Source organism: Microcaecilia unicolor, chromosome 1, assembly GCF_901765095.1.
Source record: "Microcaecilia unicolor chromosome 1, aMicUni1.1, whole genome shotgun sequence".
Lineage (NCBI taxonomy): Eukaryota > Metazoa > Chordata > Amphibia > Gymnophiona > Siphonopidae > Microcaecilia > Microcaecilia unicolor.
In genome coordinates this window covers 5,643,596-5,663,546 of record NC_044031.1, presented here as the reverse complement: position 1 = coordinate 5,663,546, position 19,951 = coordinate 5,643,596, and the positions used below count along the sequence as shown (strand labels likewise).

Here is a 19,951-nt window from a genome sequence, read left to right as displayed (position 1 = left end):
CCCCTGCAGACTATCAGTTGGCGCCCCCGCCCGTGTGGCACAAGATGCAAAGGAAATAGGAGCTGAAAGATGGAGTGCATCTTTGTGGGATTGCTCAACAAATAGAGGGTTTACAACCACTTAGCTTTTCGTGCTTTCATGTTCACGAAATTAGTAATTAAATCTTTGATATCAAACTGGGCACATATATCATTCTCAATAGCAATCATGGCAAGGCTTACAAGCCTTTCTTGTAAAACACTTGATCGCAAATAATTTTTTATGATTTTTAACCGTGAAAATGATCGCTCACCACTTGCCACACTGACAGGAATTGTCAGCAATATTCTTAGAAACAAATTACTATACATTGCAAAATATGATAGCAGATGTAAATTCTCAAAGTGGACATATTCCAAACACTAAAATGAAAATAAAATGATTTTTTTCTACCTTTGTTGTCTGGTGACTTTCTTTTTCTGATCATGCTGGCCCAGTATCTGATTCTGCTGCTATCTGTCCTCTTAACTCTGTTTCCAGGGCTTCCTTTCCATTTATTTCTTTACGTTCCTCCTTTCTTCTTCATTTCTTCCTCTCTATCCATAAGTAAAAGCTGGGTCCTCTGCAGACTTGACTGTCCAGTGGATCCAGCTTCTGCCTATTTTCTCCATCCATGTGCAGTTTTTCTCCTCTCTTCCTTTTCCCTCATCTCATTTCCTTCCTCTCTTTTCCCTCCCCTCCATCCATGCCCAGCATTTCTTCTCTCTCCCTTCCCCTCCATCCATGCGCATCTCCTTCCTCTGTCTTCCCTTCCCTCCCCTCCATCCATGTCCAGCAATTCTCCTCTCTCCCCTCCCCTTCATGTCCAGCAATTTCTCCTCTCCCTGGGCCCTGTCCTCCCATCCATGCCCATCCACGTCCCTTCTCTGCCCTTCCCGCCTCCATCCATATCCAGCAATTCTGCGCTCTCTCCTCCCCTCCATTTCCAGCAATTTCTCCTCTCCTGGGGGCTTTAAATTTTTTACCTCCGACAGTTGCAGCAGCTGAGCAGCGTCAGTGAAAGCACTGCCAACGTCTCCAGCCTTCTCTTCGCGCTCGCTCGTTTGTTCCCTCAGTGTCCTGCCCTCACAAGGAAATGACGTCAGAAGAAGGCGGGACACCGAGGGAACGAACGAGCGAGTGCGAAGGGAAGGCTGGAGATGTCAGCAGCGCTTTCACTGACGCTGCTCAGCTGCTGCGACCGTTGGAGGTAAAAGATTTAAAGCCCCCAGGGTGGCGCGGAGCTGAGGTAAGCAGCGAGGGTAAGCACTGCGGTGGCGCCCTCCAGAGGTCGGCGCCCCCCTGCGGTGCTTACCCTGCTTACTGTGTTGGCACGACCCTGGGTTAAATGGCCCGATATCCTCTCTCTCCTATTTTATACAACACAGCTACTTGTTTGGAGAACTCCAGACTGCCCAAAACACGGCAGCCAGACTCATTTTTGGTAAATCTCGGTTTGAAAGTGCAACACCTCTCCGGGAAAAATTCCACTGGCTCCCTATCAGGGAACGAATAAACTTCAAAGTCCACACACTGATCCACAAGATCCTCCATGTTACATGACCAATCTAATCGACCTTCCAGCCAGGAACGGGTCCAAATCTTCTCGAACATATCTCAACCTTCACCTGCCTAATTGCAAAGGTCTCAACCTACTACGCATCCAACTTCTCCGTTATAGGCAGCCAACTTTGGAACGCTATACTAAGATTAATCCGAACATCTACGCTTCCGAAAGCTGCTGAAAACACACCTCTTCAAACAAGTCTATCCTAACGACCCAACTTAAGTTACGACCCTAATCTACACCACTAACATAAAACATGCCTAAATCCTTCCCCCCACATTTCTTCCTCTTCTCCTTCTCTATACAATTGTATTATCTTTATGATACTTTTTACCCATACATTGTGCTATCTCTGTGATACTTTGTACACATACATTGTAAGCCGCACTGAACCTGCTATCGAGTGGGAAAGAGCGGGGTATAAATGCTATAAATAAATAAATATAGGCTTCCTGCTTCTCTTGTTTTTGTTTACTTTCCTCACAAAAAGATCAGTCGCCATATTTAGAGCAGCCTTTTGCTTGGACCACTGTTTTTCCACTTCTCCTACGCCTTCCCACGCCAACAGCTCCTTCTTCAGGTATTCCCCCATTTTATCAAAATCAGTATGTCTGATATAGCTTCCTAACAGAAACATCCATAAGCCATTATTAAAATGGATTTGGGAAAATCCACTGCTTGTTTCTAGGATAAGCATCATAAAATGTACTGTTTGGGGATCTTGCCAGGTACTAGTAACCTGGATTGGCCACAGGATGCTAGGCTTGATGGACATTCAGTCTGTCCCAGTATGGCAAGGTAGCATGATATGAGTTTAATTGTCAGAATTATTGATTTTGCTGGATCAGATACAAATGAATATATAAAATATATACAGATGCAAAGACTTTACTTTCCCCCTTGCCCCTGGAAACTGCTGATAACAAAAACTAGCTAGGTGGATACCTATGTCCATCAACACATCTCCAAGGAATAAAACTCTGAAGATGGACAGCAATCACAGAGACTACAGTTAACAAAAGACAGTGAAACTCCACCTAGTCTCAGACAATGACTCAGACTGAAAAGCCCCTCTACCTATCTAATCAGATAAAAGAAGCCCACTTACTCTCAGACAATGGATGTGTATATCACAGCAGATGTCCAGACAGAAAGTCTTATGATGTCATTAAACATGGGACCAGTTACCATGCCCCATCTAAAAACCAGATGAAGCCAGTTCTCAGACACCCCACCTGACTTCAGCCTAGGGTCCAGCAAGAAAATATACAAAACCTGGAAAAATGCCCAGCGCTGGCTCTTGGGATCTGCGTCCTGCTGGACTTCACGCACATCCTGATAAGATTCTCCAGGCTCCAACTACAATTCTGCAACAAAAGACTCCTATTTCAGCAAGGATCTCCATCACTCCACCCAGCAGCCTCTATCGAAGTGAGTTACCATTATCCAGCATAATCTATAATTCAGAACTTTTAATCTTGCAAAGCACATTTCACTTGTGAAAGATTCGTAAAAACTGCCACTGTCTTGTAACATTATTACATTACTTGTATTGTAAATAAACATTTTAAAGTTGGTCTTTATGTTCTGAGCACATGTCCTTAAACCTTGCAGTGCAGGATAATGTAATTCAACGAATATAGTATTTAATTCCCCCTTTTTTTTTTACATATTCTTATCTTATTACCTTCTAGGTAATTGGTGGAGAATAGAAATATATATTATCTAACAGCAATACTTAAGTTCTCATGACCTAATGTTAACTGATGTACTGCTAAAATTAGCTGAATACATCTAGTCATGATGGAGGGACTGGCCTAAAGTTATCTAAATAATTTTATGCAGATACATTCAGTGACTAACTCAGCCAAGCAGAGAACCTGCTCCATTGGAGAGCTTGGTGCTGGTGCAAACTGAATTTGTTTTTCAAGCAGCTCCTAAAAAAACATCCAGTGAAATGGGCAGCACTGTTGAGCAGATGAGAAAGCTTCAAAGATAAGTGTTGATAAACATTTACACAGCTTTTGTAATGCATTGAAAACTTCTTCAACTGAGTCATTGAGCTCTATATTACTGGGAGTATAAAGAATTAAAAGAAGAAATGAAAAAAAAAACAAGTTTCATAATAGGGAAAAAGTATCACCATTACATTAAATGAGGTGGGGAGGATTGGAGGTTAGACTAAGGTTGTGCCAACTCAGTCACTGAAGTCTTTTCTTCTTCCTATGTGGTGAGTCAATATGAGTTGATTACACTGTATTTGAACTGGAATTTCACATGCATGGGGGTCAAATTCACAAGCCTTGTGTTCGGTTGGGGATACCTTTAGTGGCACATTTACCTAGGTAACTCCTCTTAATATCCAGCTAAAGTCCTCAGCGTAGCATAGTAACCTGTCCAAAATCTTCCTTAGCTTTCCCTTTCTGATTCTTACCTCAGAATCCAGGGGATTGGCAAAGAGTGAACCATGGCAAGATCAGGAATACTCCCTATTCTGGACTACAGCTCCCAGAGTGCACTGTGACATTTTTACACATTACTCTCTTATAGGAAAGACTACAGCTCCCAGAGTGCACTGTAACACTCCCACACAGTTATCCTTCCTAGGAAAGATTACAGCTCCCAAAGGGCACTCTGACACGTTCACACAGTAATCCCTCCTAGGAAGGACTACAGCTCCCAGAGTGCACTTTTACCCTCCCAGACAGTAATCTCTCTTAGGAAGGACTACAGCTCCCAGAGTGCATTGTGACATGCCACACTACTCCCTCCTAGGAAGGACTACAGCTCCCAGAGTGCACTTTGACCCTCCCACACAGTAATCCCTCCTAGGAAGGACTACAGCTCCCAGAGTGCACTTTTACCTTCCCAGACAGTAATCCCTCCTAGGAAGGCCTACAGCTCCCAGAGTGCACTTTGACCCTCCCATGCAGTAATCCCTCCTAGGAAAGACTACAGCTCCCAGAGTGCACTTTGACCCTCCCACACAGTAATCCCTCCTAGGAAGGACTACAGCTCCCAGAATGCACTTGACACTCCCACACAGTAAACTCTCCTAGAAAGGACTAGAGCTCCCAGAGTGCACTTTGACTCTCCCACTCAGTAATCCCTCCTAGGAAGGACTACAGCTCCCAGAGTGCACTCTGACACTCTCATACAGTAATCCCTCCTAGGAAGGACTACAGCTCCCAGAGTTCATTGTGACATGCGACACAGTAATCCCTCCTAGGAAGAACTACAGCTCCCAGAGTGCACTTTGACCCTCCCATGCAGTAATCCCTCCTAGGAAGAACTACAGCTCCCAGATTGCACTCTGACACTCTCATACAGTAATCCCTCCTAGGAAGGACTACAGCTCCCAGAGTGCACTTTGACCCTCTGACACAGTAATCCCTCCTAGGAAGGACTACAGCTCCCAGAGTGCACTTGACACTCCCACTCAGTAATCCCTCCTAGGAAGGACTACAGCTCCCAGAGTGCACTTTGACCCTCCCATGCAGTAATCCCTCCTAGGAAGAACTACAGCTCCCAGAGTGCACTTTGACCCTCCCATACAGTAAACTCTCCTAGAAAGGACTACAGCTCCCAGAGTGCACTTTGACCCTCCCACACAGTAATCCCTCCTAGGAAGGACTACAGCTCCCAGAGTGCACTTGACACTCCCACTCAGTAATCCCTCCTAGGAAGGACTACAGCTCCCAGAGTGCACTTTGACCCTCCCATGCAGTAATCCCTCCTAGGAAGAACTACAGCTCCCAGAGTGCACTTTGACCCTCCCACACAGTAATCCCTCCTAGGAAGGACTACAGCTCCCAGAGTGCACTTTTACCTTCCCAGACAGTAATCCCTCCTAGGAAGGACTACAGCTCCCAAAGGGCACTCTGACACTCCCACACAGTTATCCTTCCTAGGAAAGATTACAGCTCCCAAAGGGTACTCTGACACGCCCACACAGTAATCCCTCCTAGGAAGGACTACAGCTCCCAGAGTGCACTTTGACCCGCCCACACAGTAATCTCTCCTAGGAAGGACTACAGCTCCCAGAGTGCACTTTGACCCTCCCACACAGTAATCCCTCCTAGGAAGGACTACAGCTCCCAGAGTGCTCTTTGACCCTCCCACACAGTAATCCCTCCTAGGAAGGACTACAGCTCCCAGAGTGCACTTGACACTCCCACACAGTAAACTCTCCTAGAAAGGACTAGAGCTCCCAGAGTGCACTTTCACTCTCCCACTCAGTAATCCCTCCTAGGAAGGACTACAGCTCCCAGAGTTCATTGTGACATGCGACACAGTAATCCCTCCTAGGAAGAACTACAGCTCCCAGTGTGCACTTTGACCCTCCCATGCAGTAATCCCTCCTAGGAAGAACTACAGCTCCCAGATTGCACTCTGACACTCTCATACAGTAATCCCTCCTAGGAAGGACTACAGCTCCCAGAGTGCACTTTGACCCTCTGACATAGTAATCCCTCCTAGGAAGGACTACAGCTCCCAGAGTGCACTTGACACTCCCACTCAGTAATCCCTCCTACGAAGGACTACAGCTCCCAGAGTGCACTTTGACCCTCCCATGCAGTAATCCCTCCTAGGAAGAACTACAGGTCCCAGAGTGCACTTTGACCCTCCCATGCAGTAATCCCTCCTAGGAAGGACTACAGCTCCCAGATTGCACTCTGACACTCTCATACAGTAAACTCTCCTAGAAAGGACTACAGCTCCCAGAGTGCACTTTGACTCTCCCACACAGTAATCCCTCCTAGGAAGGACTACAGCTCCCAGAGTGCAATTTGACCCTCCCACGCAGTAATCCCTCCTAGGAAGCACTACAGCTCCCAGAGTGCACTGTGACATTCTTACACATTAATCTCTCCAAGGAAAGACTACAGCTCCCAGAGTACACTCTGACACTCCTCCACAGTAATCCCTCCTAGGAAGCACTACAGCTCCCAGAGTGCACTTTGACCCTCCCACACAGTAATCCCTCCTAGGAAGCACTACAGCTCCCAGAGTGCACTCTGAGTCTGCCAAACAGTAATCCCTCCTAGGAAGGACTACTGCTCCCAGAGTACACTCTGACACTCCTCCACAGTAATCCCTCCTAGGAAGGACTACAGCTCCCAGAGTGCACTTTGACCCTCCCACACAGTAATCCCTCCTAGGAAGCACTACAGCTCCCAGAGTGCACTCTGAGTCTGCCACACAGTAATCCCTCCTAGGAAGAACTACAGCTCCCAGAGTGCACTTTGACCCTCCCATACAGTAATCCCTCCTAGGAAGGACTACAGCTCCCAGAGTGCACTTTGACTCTCCCACACAGTAATCCCTCCTAGGAAGGACTACAGCTCCCAGAGTGCTCTTTGACCCTCCCACGCAGTAATCCCTCCTAGGAAGGACTACAGCTCCCAGAGTGCAATTTGACCCTCCCACGCAGTAATCCCTCCTAGGAAGGACTACAGCTCCCAGAGTGCACTCTGACTCTCCTACACAGTAATCCCTCCTAGGAAGCACTACAGCTCCCAGAGTGCACTGTGACTTTCTTACACATTAATCTCTCCAAGGAAAGACTACAGCTCCCAGAGTACACTCTGACACTCCTCCACAGTAATCCCTCCTAGGAAGCACTACAGCTCCCAGAGTGCACTCTGAGTCTGCCACACAGTAATCCCTCCTAGGAAGGACTACAGCTCCCAGAGTACACTCTGACACTCCTCCACAGTAATCCCTCCTAGGAAGGACTACAGCTCCCAGAGTGCACTGTGACATTCTTCCACAGTAATCCCTCCTAGGAAGGACTACAGCTCCCAGAGTGCACTCTGAGTCTGCCACACAGTAATCCCTCCTAGGAAGGACTACAGCTCCCAGAGTGCACTCTGAGTCTGCCACACAGTAATTCCTCCTAGGAAGGACTACAGCTCCCAGAGTGCACTCTGAGTCTGCCACACAGTAATCCCTCCTAGGAAGGACTACAGCTCCCAGAGTGCACTTTGACCCTCTTACACAGTTATCCCTCCTAGGAAGGACTACAGCTCTCTCTCTCTCTTTTTTTTAATTATGGGGACACTGAGCCACTTAGGGGTGAAGATGTGCAGAGCAGTTCACTAGCCTTTTCTGTTTCTCTGCCAGGATCTTACTGACCCCTCCTTGATCCTGTAAATAAATCTTTAAATAACACATCATTAGCGCAACCCACCTAGTTTCATATTGCAAACCCTGCACAGGGCTGGAGGGAGGTCTTGCAGTCTGGGGCTCTCTTCCTTTGCTTCATGCAGAGACTGACTTCCTGTTTCAGAAGCAAGTGCTAAAGAAGCTGATCACTGGCTTCCAGAGAAACCCATCCCTGCAGCCCAGGAGACATTCACAGAGGAGCCTGGACTGGAGCTGGACAAGGGCAGGAGGATGGAGCAGGTAGGAGACTGGCAGGAGGTGGGCAGCAGGGGATGCAGTGCCAGGCAATGCCACACACACACAAGAAGAAATGAGCCTGGCACTGCTCAATCCAGCTGCTCCTCCTTTATTTAATACTAGTAAATCAGGCCCGTTTCTGACACACATGAAAAGGGTGCTAGCAAGGTTTTTGTCGGAGTGTGTATGTTTGAGAGAGAGTGTGTGAGAGAGAGAGAATGAATGTGCGAGTGTGTGTGTGTGACAGAGAGTGAGACTGCTGGGTGCGAGTGTGTCAGCTCTGTCCCCTGCCCCCCCTCCAGCCACCCAGCGATTATCCTTTTTTCTTGCCCCCCCCCCTGCTCTTCTCTCCCCTGCCCCCCTCTCGCCACCCAGTAAGTCTCGTCTGGCCCCTGCTCTCCCTCTAGCCACCCTGTGATTCCTCTCTCTCCCCTGCTTGTGTGTGTGTGTGTGTGTGTGTCACAGAGAGAGTTCATGTGTGTGTGTAAGTGAGAGAGGATGGGGTGGATTGGGAGGTTGTTGCCGAGTGTCTGTGTTTTTGTGGTATTGTGTGTGTGTCTCACAGTGAAAGGGGGGTTGGGGGCAGGGTGTGTTGATCTAAGAGGGTTTTGTTTTGGGGGGGAGGGTTTGGGGGATGTCTCGTGCTTGCAAAGTGGGATGATGTTGCGGGTGGCTTTGAGGGTGGTTTTGGTTGCATGGGTGATAGAGCGAGAGAGTGAGTGCATCTCTCCATGTGCTGCATCAGTGTATGTGTGTGTGAGTGTTTTTTTAGTGGGGTGCTGGTGGGGAGGGGGGCGGTGGTTGTGTGTGATAGTGAAAGATCATGTGTGTCACACAGGTAGTTTGTGTGTGTGAGAGAGTGTGTCTGTGTGTGTTTCACAGAGAGAGTTCATGTGTGTGTGTGTGTGTGTGTGTGTGTGTGTGTGTAAGTGAGAGAGGATGGGGTGGATTGGGAGGTTGGTGCCGAGTGTCTGTGTTTTTGTGGTATTGTGTGTGTGTCTCACAGTGAAAGGGGGGTTGGGGGCAGGGTGTGTTGATCTAAGAGGGTTTTGTTTTGGGGGGGAGGGTTTGGGGGATGTCTCGTGCTTGCAAAGTGGGATGATGTTGCGGGTGGCTTTGAGGGTGGTTTGGTTGCATGGGTGATAGAGCGAGAGAGTGAGTGCATCTCTCCATGTGCTGCATCAGTGTATGTGTGTGTGAGTGTTTTTTTAGTGGGGTGCTGGTGGGGAGGGGGGCGGTGGTTGTGTGTGATAGTGAAAGATCATGTGTGTCACACAGGTAGTTTGTGTGTGTGAGAGAGTGTGTCTGTGTGTGTGTCACAGAGAGAGTTCATGTGTGTGTGTGTGTGTGTGTGTAAGCGAGAGAGGGTGGGGATCAATGGGAGGATGGGGCCGAGTGTCTGAGTTTTTTTGATAGTGTGTGTCTTTTAATTTAAAGGGGGAGGGGGTGGTGAACTGAGAGTGTTTTGGCTTTACAGGGGGAGGTGTGTTGTGGGGGGGGGGGGGGTTGTGTGGGAGTGTCACCCTTGTCACCTCTCGTTTAAACTACTGCAATCTGCTTCTTGCTGGCCTCCCACTTAGTCACCTCTCCCCTCTCCAGTCGGTTCAAAACTCTGCTGCCCGTCTCATCTTCCGCCAGGGTCGCTTTACTCATACTACCCCTCTCCTCAAGACCCTTCACTGGCTCCCTATCCGTTTTCGCATCCTGTTCAAACTTCTTCTACTAACCTATAAATGTACTCACTCTGCTGCTCCCCAGTATCTCTCCACACTCGTCCTTCCCTACACCCCTTCCCGTGCACTCCGCTCCATGGATAAATCCTTCTTATCTGTTCCCTTCTCCACTACTGCCAACTCCAGACTTCGCGCCTTTTGTCTCGCTGCACCCTACGCCTGGAATAAACTTCCTGAGCCCCTACGTCTTGCCCCATCCTTGGCCACCTTTAAATCTAGACTGAAAACCCACCTCTTTAACATTGCTTTGACTCGTAACCACTTGTAACCACTCGCCTCCACCTACCCTCCTCTCTTCCTTCCCGTTCACATTAATTGATTTGATTACTTTATTTTTTGTCTATTAGATTGTAAGCTCTTTGAGCAGGGACTGTCTTTCTTCTATGTTTGTGCAGCGCTGCGTACGCTTTGTAGCGCTATAGAAATGCTAAATAGTAGTAGTAGTAGTAAGTGGCGGTTGGCTTTGTGGTTGGTTATTGTTGCAGGGGTGATATAGAGAGAGTCGGTCGGGGAGGAGGAGGTTGTTGTCGCTGAGGAGGCTTTCCCGGCTTTACTGGCAGTTTTTATGCCGGCTGTCTGTCGTTGAACTTCGCGCAAGAAGGCTAAAAAGCACCGTCATCGGTCGCCCACGGCGCATGTGGCTACCGGCTCCAGAGATGACTCGACGCTGAGGAAGCGGCAGCGCCGGGAGGAGCGTTCCCCCTCGGTGGTAGAGGTATCGCTACGTCTGGGCACCAGCACTTCGGTGCCGTCTCCTGGACCCGAGCAGATTCTGGCACCTCCACCGGCCCCCTCGCCTTTCCCGACAGCGGGCCTTGACGAGTGCCTCCGAGCCATCCTTCCGGGGATCCTGGAAGGGCTGATGCGCCAGACTGTGCCGGCGCCGGGGCTGCTTGCGCTGTTGATGGAGGCGCCGGCGTGCTGTAGCCCGGTGCCGAGGCCTTCGACGCCGTCGATGTCGATGAAGGGAGCTTCATCCCCGCCGGCGCGGGAGTCCACCGCTCGACGACGCCACCGAGGACTCGGTGCCTCGAAGTCGAGCCGGGCCCGGTTGAGGTCTGAGCTACAGGAGCTCATGTCCGACACCGAGGAAGAGGCCTCGTGGGGGGAGGAGGAGGACCCCAGATATTTCTCCTCGGAGGAGTCTGTGGGCCTTCCCTCCGACCCCACTCCTTCACCGGAGAGGAAGCTCTCGCCACCTGAGAGCCTCTCCTTTGCCTCCTTCGTCAGGGATATGTCTATCTGCATTCCCTTCCCCGTGGTCTCTGTGGATGAGCCGAGGGCCGAGATGCTTGAGGTCCTCAACTATCCATCACCACCTAGAGAGTCCTCCACGGTACCGTTGCACAATGTCCTCAAAGAGACACTGCTTCGGAACTGGTTGAGACCTTTATCTAACCCCACCATCCCCAAGAAATCGGAGTCCCATTACAGGATCCACTCAGACCCAGAGTTAATGCGGCCTCAATTTTTTTTTTTTTTTTGTTACATTTGTACCCCGCGCTTTCCCACACATGGCAGGCTCAATGCGGCTTACATGGGGCAATGGAGGGTTAAGTGACTTGCCCAGAGTCACAAGGAGCTGCCTGTGCCTGAAGTGGGAATCGAACTCAGTTCCTCAGTTCCCCAGGACCAAAGTCCACCACCCTAACCACTAGGCCACTCCTCCACTCCATCAATTGCCTCATGACTCGGCGGTCGTGGACTCTGCTCTCAAGAGGGCACGGAGTTCGAGGGATACCGCCTTGGCGCCCCCGGGGCGGGAGTCTTGCACTCTGGACTCGTTTGGGAGGAAGGCCTACCAATCTTCAATGCTCGTGACCCGCATCCAATCTTACCAGCTCTACACGAGCATACACATGCGGAATAATGTGAAGCAACTGGCGGACCTGGTCGACAAGCTCCCCCCGGAGCAGTCCAGGCCTTTTCAGGAGGTGGTCAGGCAGCTGAAGGCGTGCAGAAAGTTCCTGTCCAGGGGTATATATGACACCTGTGATGTGGCATCTCGTGCTGCGGCCCAAGGTATAGTGATGCGCAGACTCTCATGGCTGTGTGCCTCTGACCTGGACAACCGCACCCAGCAGAGGCTGGCTGATGTTCCTTGCTGTGGGGATAATATTTTCGGCGAGAAGGTCGAGCAGTTGGTGGACCAACTACATCAGCGGGAAACCGCCCTCGACAAGGTCTCCCACCGGACGCCTTCAGCATCCACCTCTGCAGGTGGACGTTTTTCCCGGGCCCGGTAGGCTGCGCCCTACGCCTACAACAAGCGTAGGTACACCCAGCCGGCCCGAAGGCCTCATCAGGCACAGGGACAGTCCCAGCGCGCTCGTTCCCGTCAACAGCATGCGCCTAAGCAGCCCCCTGCGCCTCCACAGCAAAAACCGGGGACGGGTTTTTGACTGGATCCATGGGAACATAGCCGCCATCAAAGTGTCCGTACCGGACGATCTGCCAGTCGGGGGGAGGTTGAAAGTTTTTCACCAAAGGTGGCCTCTAATAACCTCCGACCAGTGGGTTCTCCAAATAGTGCGGTGCGGATTACGCCCTGAATTTGGCCTCCACTCCACCAAATTGTCCTCCGGGAGCCCAATCCTTCAGCTCCCATCACAAGCAGGTACTTGCAGAGGAACTCTCCGCCTTCTCAGCGCCAATGCGGTCGAGCCCGTGCCACCCGGCAAGAAGGGCAGGGATTCTATTCCAGGTACTTCCTTGTGGAAAGAAAACAGGGGGGATGCGCCCCATCCTAGACCTGAGAGGCCCTGAACAAATACCTGGTCAAAGAGAAGTTCAGGATGCTTTCCTTGGGCACCCTTCTACCAATGATTCAGAAAGACGATTGGCTATGTTCCCTGGATTTATTGGACGCATACACTCACATCCCGACACTGCCCAGCTCACAGACAGTATCTCAGATTCCGTTTGGAACACGGAACTTTCAGTACTGTGTGCTGTCCTTTGGGCTCGCCTCTGCGCCTCGAGTGTTCACAAAGTGCCTCGTGGTGGTGGCGGCGGCGTACTTGCGCAAGCTGGGAGTGCACGTGTTCCCGTACCTCGACGATTGGCTGGTCAAGAACACCTCAGCGGCAGGAGCCCTTCGGTCCATGCAGTGCACTATCCACCTTCTGGAGCTGCTGGGGTTTGTGCTAAATTACCCGAAGTCCCATCTCCAGCCGGTCCAATCTCTGGAAATCATAGGAACGCTGCTGAATTCTCAGACGGCTCAGGCCTTTCTTCCCGAAGCAAGGGCGCAGAACCTTCTGTCCCTTGTTTCCCAGACCAGAGCGTCTCAGCAGGTCACGGCTCGGCAAATGTTGAGACTCCTGGGTCACATGGCCTCCACAGTTCATGTGACTCCCATGGCTCGCCTTCACATGAGACCTGCTCAATGGACCCTAGCTTCCCAGTGGTGTCAAGCCACCGGGAATCTAGAAGATGTCGTCCGCCTCTCCATCAGTTGCCGCAATTCACTGCACTGGTGGACCATTCGGTCCAATTTGACCCTGGGACGTCCATTCCAAATTCCGCAGCCCACAAAAGTGCTGACGACGGACGCATCTCGCCTGGGGTGGGGAGCTCATGTCGATGGGCTCCACACCCAGGGACTGTGGTCCCTCCAGGAACAGGATCTTCAGATCAACCTCCTGGAGCTCCGAGCGGCCTGGAACGCACTAAAGGCCTTCAGAGATTGGCTGTCCTGTCAAATTATCCAAATTCGGACAGACAATCAGGTTGCAATGTATTACATCAACAAGCAGGGGGGCACCGGATCTCGCCCCCTGTGTCAGGAAAGCCGTCGGGATGTGGCGTTGGGCCTGCCAGTTCGGCATGCTTCTCCAAGCCACATACCTGGCAGGCGTAAACAACTGTCTGGCCGACAGACTGAGCAGAGTCATGCAACCACACGAGTGGTTGCTCCATTCCAGAGTGTGTACGCAAGATCTTCCGAGAGTGGGGCACTCCCTCGGTGGACCTTTTCGCCTCTCAGACCAACCACAAGCTGCCTCTGTTCTGTTCCAGACTACAGGCACACGGCAGACTAGCGTCGGATGCCTTTCTCCTCCATTGGGGGACCCGGCCTCCTGTATGCTTATCCTCCCATACCTTGGTGGGGAAGACCTTACTGAAACCATGATTCTGATAGCGCCTTTTGGCCCCGTCAGATCTGGTTTCCCTCTACTTCTGGAGTTGTCCTCCGAAGAACCGTGGAGATTGGAGTGTTTTCCAACTCTCATTTCGCAGAACGACGGAGCGCTTCTGCACCCCAACCTTCAGTCCTCTGGCTCTCACGGCCTGGATGGTGAGGGCGTAGACTTTGCTTCGTTGGGTCTGTCAGAGGGTGTCTCCCGCATCTTGCTTGCCTCTAGGAAGGATTCCACTAAAAAGAGTACTTTTTCAAGTGGAGGAGGTTTGTCGTTTGGTGTGAGAGCAAGGCCCTAGAACCTCGCTCTTGTCTTGCACACAACCTGCTTGAATACCTTCTGCACTTATCAGAGTCTGGCCTCAAGACCAACTCAGTAAGGAATCACCTTAGTGCGATTAGTGCTTACCATCATCGTGTAGAGGGTAAAGCCATCTCTGGAGAGCCTTTAGTCGTCCGATTTATGAGAGGCTTGCTCTTGTCAAGGCCCCCTTCAAGCCTCCTGCAGTGTCATGGGATCCTCAACGTAGTCCTCACCCAGCTGATGAAGCCTCCTTTTGAGCCACTGAATTCCTGCCATCTGAAGTACTTGACCTGGAAGGTCATTTTCTTGGTGGCAGTTACTTCAGCTCGTAGAGTCAGTGAGCTTCAAGCCCTGGTAGCTCATGCTCCTTATACAAATTTCATCATAATAGGGTAGTACTTCCGCACTCACCCCAGTTTCTGCCAAAGGTGGTGTCGGAGTTCCATCTTAACCAGTCAATTGTCTTGGCAACATTCTTTCCCAGACCACATACCCGCCCTGCTGAACGTCAGTTTGCACACATTGGACTGCAAGCGAGCTTTGGCCTTCTATCTGGAGCGGACGCAGCCCCACAGACAGTCTGCCCAATTGTTTATTTCCTTCGACCCCAATAGGAAGGGGTCGCTGTCGGGAAACGCACCATCTCCAATTGGCTAGCAGATTGCATTTCCTTCACTTTCGCTCAGGCTGGGCTGACTCTTGAGGGTCATGTCACGGCTCATAGTGTCAGAGCCATGGCAGCGTCGGTGGCCCACTTGAAGTCTGCCACTATTGAAGAGATTTGCAAAGCTGCGATGTGGTTCCCGTCCACACATTCACATCTCATTACTGCTGCAGCAGGATACCCGGCGCGACAGTCGGTTCGGGCCGTTGGTTGCTCGCAGAATCTGTTTGGGGTTTAAATCCAACTCCACCCTCCAGGACCCGAATTTATTCTGGTCAGGCTGCACTCTCAGTTAGTTGTTCTTCGTAGGTCAATTTCTGTTATACCCTCGCCGTTGCGAGGTTCAATTGACCTGGATTCTAGTTTTGAGTGAGCCTGAGAGCTAGGGATACCCCAGTCGTGAGAACAAGCAGCCTGCTTGCCCTCGGAGAAAGCGAATGATACATACCTGTAGCAGGTGTTCTCCGAGGACAGCAGGCTGATTGTTCTCACCTACCCTCCCTCCTCCCCTTGGAGTTGCGTTTACTCATTAATTTGCTTGTCATTCAACTGAGCGGGAACGGTCGTGCACGGGCGGGAAGACGGCCGCACATGCGCGGTGGGCGTGCCCTGCGTGGGGGACCGCCCGCGAAGTTTTGTTCCGGTTGGTGGGGGCTGCCGTGGACGTCAACCCAGTCGTGAGAACAATCAGCCTGCTGTCCTCGGAGAACACCTGCTACAGGTATGTATCATTCGCTTTATAAATAAAAGACAAGACAGCAGATCGTAGAGGTTAAAAATAAAACTATCCAAAATGTATTCACTACCCATAAACTAATAAATACATAAATAGTTAAAAGCTTGACAGGGACATGTTTCACACTACCAAGGTCTTCGTCAATGAATACAGAAAAATGTTTAATATAGATCATAAATATATAAACCCTGGCAATTATAAACCACAGAGCTCAGCCAAAAAACAGGCATATAAAGGTCTCCATCAACTCCATGCAAAAAAACACACCTAACAGTATAATTTATTTATTTGTTACATTTGGATCCCACATTTTCCCACCTATTTGCAGGCTCAATGTGGCTTACATAGTACTGCGAAGGCGTTTGCAGACTACAGAGTGATGTTGTGGTAAGGTAAAGCTCATGTGGCATGGCCACATTAGGAAATCGTGCAACGGAAGACCTGTGTTATGTCCATTACGTACTTTAGTTTTGTTGTGTTGCAGAGATCAGGCATTTATGTTGGCTCGGTAGGGTATGCCTTTCTAAACAGGTAGGTTTTTAGTGTTCTCCGGAAGTGTAGGTGGTCGTACGTAGTTTTCAAGGCTTTTGGTAATGCGTTCCACAGTTGTGTGCTTATGTAGGAAAAACTGGACGCGTAAGTTGATTTGTATTTGAGTCCTTTGCAGCTTGGGTAGTGCAGATTTAGGTACGTCCGTGTTGATTCGGATGTGTTTCTAGTTGGTAAGTCGATGAAGTCTGTCAGTGTGACTGGCGTGCTCTTTGTAACTTTTCCGATAGATCTGCCAACTCTAGCTCGCGAATTTGATTGCGCAACCCCTGAGCCAAAGCTGTCAGATCAGAAGACACCTGCCCCCCCCCCGATGTAATTGCTCTTCGATTTTTGCTAATTTCTCATGTAGCCCCACTTCCTTTGCAGACCTCTTTTTCCAACAGCGTGACCGTCCCATAAGATAGTCGGGGAAACCTCCCCATTATCGTTGAAGTGGATATAATCTTTGATGTGCTGTTCTATCTGGGATAAGTTGTCAGGGTCAGCCAGCAAATGCGTTCTTCCTTTGGTAATCTCAGATTGTGAAAATGCATAATACTGGGAATGATCTGACCATGTGCGGGCAAAATTTGGTGTTCCCCAATCTGTCCCCGAATTGAGGTATCTCCCAGCCACATATCTATTTTGTTTTGTTTTTTTATTCATATCTCTCTATATAAAAGGCACCACCAACGTTCTAAATGAAGCCTCCAGCCGGAAGTGTGAAGGGGGAGAGATATCCGGTTTCCTCATGAGTGTCTGCCCCACCCTCGCTCTCTCTGTAACACAAACAGTGAAGGAAAACATAGCAAAGCACGAAATCAAATCGCTCTCTCTGTAACAGTGAAGGACTCAGAGGGGGGAGGGGAGAGAGGGCAGAAGCCCTCACTATCTCTGTAACACAAACACAGCACAGCAGGAAACTTAACACTGAAGGACTCGACTCCCAGGGGAGGGGACAGACAGCACAGGGGAAGGGAGAGAGGGCAGAGGGCAGGGACACACACACTCCCACATGCACACTCTGAAGAAAACCTTGCTAGCCCCCGTTTCATTTGCATCAGAAACAGGGCTTTTTTACTAGTTATCCAATATTTTACAAGAAAATCCTCTTGTTCAGGAAAAGTATCTAAAAAACAGCAAAATATATAAACATAATAATAACAAAAAAGTGAAGCTAAAAAGCTTCACTTTAACAGGTAAACTATACTCAAGTCCATAAATTATGATCCAAGATTTCAGAAATCTACAGGAGACAAAATATCTAATAAAGGAAAATCAAAAAAGGAAAAATTCTGTTAAGCGGAGTAAACACTTATAATTAACACTTATCCACTTTCGCTGAGGTTATGAGCGCCGACACATGAGCCGGCTCTGTAAATACCTATTTTTTGTCCCTAAACTTTATTATACACTTGCAGGGGTACCTTAAAAAAAAAGGTGTAGAATTTCAGGTCTAAGGAGCAAGAATTGTTTCCTTCGTCGTCTTGTCTTGTCTTTGGAGACATCAGGAAACAATAAAACTTTTAAGCCTAAAAAGGTTTATCTTTATTACAGAAAAACAGACGAAAGATCCAGTTCTTGTCGGGTAATAATGTGACTGTCGCCACCAATGTAGCTGCAAGTTCAGTATCTGAGGTTTCAAGCAAAAGAGAAACATTTATCGGAACTTCAGGTTGAGTCGTTTCTTTCCCAGGAATATAGTAAACCATAGTCATTGGTGCTAAATTCTGTTCGGGAATTAATACATTTTCACGCATGTAGCGCTTCAACATTTTGAAGTTTAGGAAAATTGACAAATCTCAGGTTATGATTTTTAGTGTAATTATCAAAGTTTTCCATTTTGTCCCTGAGGTTCGTCAGATCTTTCATCATAATAGGTTGTACCGTTTCAAGCTTCATAATCCTTTGATCCAAATTAACAACTTTCCCATTCAAATCCTTAATCTGCTCATCTTTCTTTACTAAGTCACTTTCCAAAGATTTAACTTTAGGCTGTACTTCATTTATTTGTTTCAGGAAAACTTGTCCTAGGTTAGAAACCAGGTCCCACAAAGCTTCTAATGTAACATCTTTTGGTCTAACCACAAATTCTTTTGGAATTTCAAACCTTACGAGTCTTGCTCTGCCTCTCTGCTCCTCTCCCCTCAATCCGCAGCGTTTCCACGGGCAAACTGCCCTCGAGTCCCACCTCTGATGTAGGCAAAGCTTCCATTCGGCGATCTTCTGGGCCCCTAACCTCTTCCGGGGTGGACCCCGTCGAATCCACAAGGAAAGAACTGGTGCCTATTGGCTGGGGAGGGGGAGTGCGTTCGGCGGGGCTAAGAGTAACATCCAAGCCAGAGAGTGCCGAAGTCTCCAATTCGCCGGCGCCCACCTTTGCCAGCGATTCGCCCTCTCGGTGAACTCCCTGCGGTCTCAAATATCGATCTATAGGACCGGGTAATGAGGGAGTTAGCGGGGAAGCTCTACCCGCTAGTCTCTGTGTAGGCATTCTATTAGAGTAAGGAAAACGAGGCTCGCAGCGACTTAACAGATTGCGGCCATCTTGGATCACAAATCATCCACATATCTATTTTGGAAAATGTTTGATGTGTTGCAGAAAATATGTATAGCTACGTGTGGTAGGGTTGTCCCCGCGCCAAAGATCCACCAACTGCCAGTGTCATAAGCTCATGAAGCTGCCGTCTGCTCGACTTGGCATAATTTATTTGGGACAAGGAATTATCTAGGTGTGGGTGCAATGTGATGTTAAAGTCTCCACCAATTAGCAGGGAACCCTCGACATATTTGGTAATTAAATCATCTATTCTAAGAAAAATTCCCCTTGATTTACATTTGGTCCATATATTCATTACCATGTAAACCGTTCCTGCCAAAGCAAAACTCATTAACAAGTATCTTCCTCCCTTATCACCTTACATATTGTTAATAATAATGAACATGCTACATAAATATAATGAGAAACTGTTGAACAGTATAAAGTTCCTATGGTCAGTGGAGTGCAAGTATTAAGGCAAAAGACCTATGAGTCACAAACCTGTGAAAACAATAAGGGAGTCATAGAATCAACCTTGAGTAGCCTGGTGTGAAACAGAGACAGTCTGTGCTGGGGCAGAAGGAATGTTGCTTGCAGACATTTGTAGATAAGGAATGTGAGAACAAGCTTCAAAGAAAAGGGTTGCTGACGTGCACACATTGGGTGCAGTATGAATGTAAGTGTATTTAAACAGAGGAGAAGATAGGTATCTTAAGCAAAGCAAAGCAAGAGCAAAGCTGAGCAAGCATATATCTCTGTATTACTGCTAAAATATATTCTGTAAGCAGACTTTGCTTCCAGTGTGGTGTTCCCACACTGCCTCTGTCCGACGGAGGACAGTTGAAAAAATAAAAATATTTTGATTATTCTTCTTTATAATAGGTGTCAGTTTCTTTGTTTACACACATATAGGGTGTAAATCAACAATATCTCCCAGGGTTTAGAATTACTAAGGGCTATGAGTTTGACGCAAAGTAGATCAAGGGGTATTGCTTATGATTGCATAGCCGCTCATACCTTGCTTTTAGGTGGGTTTCTTGTATTAGGGCTACGTCCACCTGTAGCCGGCTTAGCTCTCAAAACAGTAGCTGCCACTTCCTGGGGAAGTTCAGCCCTCTAACATTTAGTAGTAGCCATTGAGTACCAGCCATCTCTATGTATCTCTATTTCTTCTCTTTACTATCTTTCAGTCTCTCGCATTTCTACGCTTTCCTCCTCCCTCCCTGTAGTATATACTCCCTCTCTCCCTCCCACCCCTTACATATCCATGGCACCCCATCCGTAGCTGGAACGGTGCCCCAAGGAAGGAATAT

At 48.8% G+C, this 19,951-nt stretch overlaps 1 pseudogene; it reads right to left on the bottom strand.

The window, feature by feature from the left end:
• Positions 1-19,951, bottom strand: part of LOC115462307 — a 759,864-nt pseudogene that overhangs the window by 94,059 nt on the left and 645,854 nt on the right.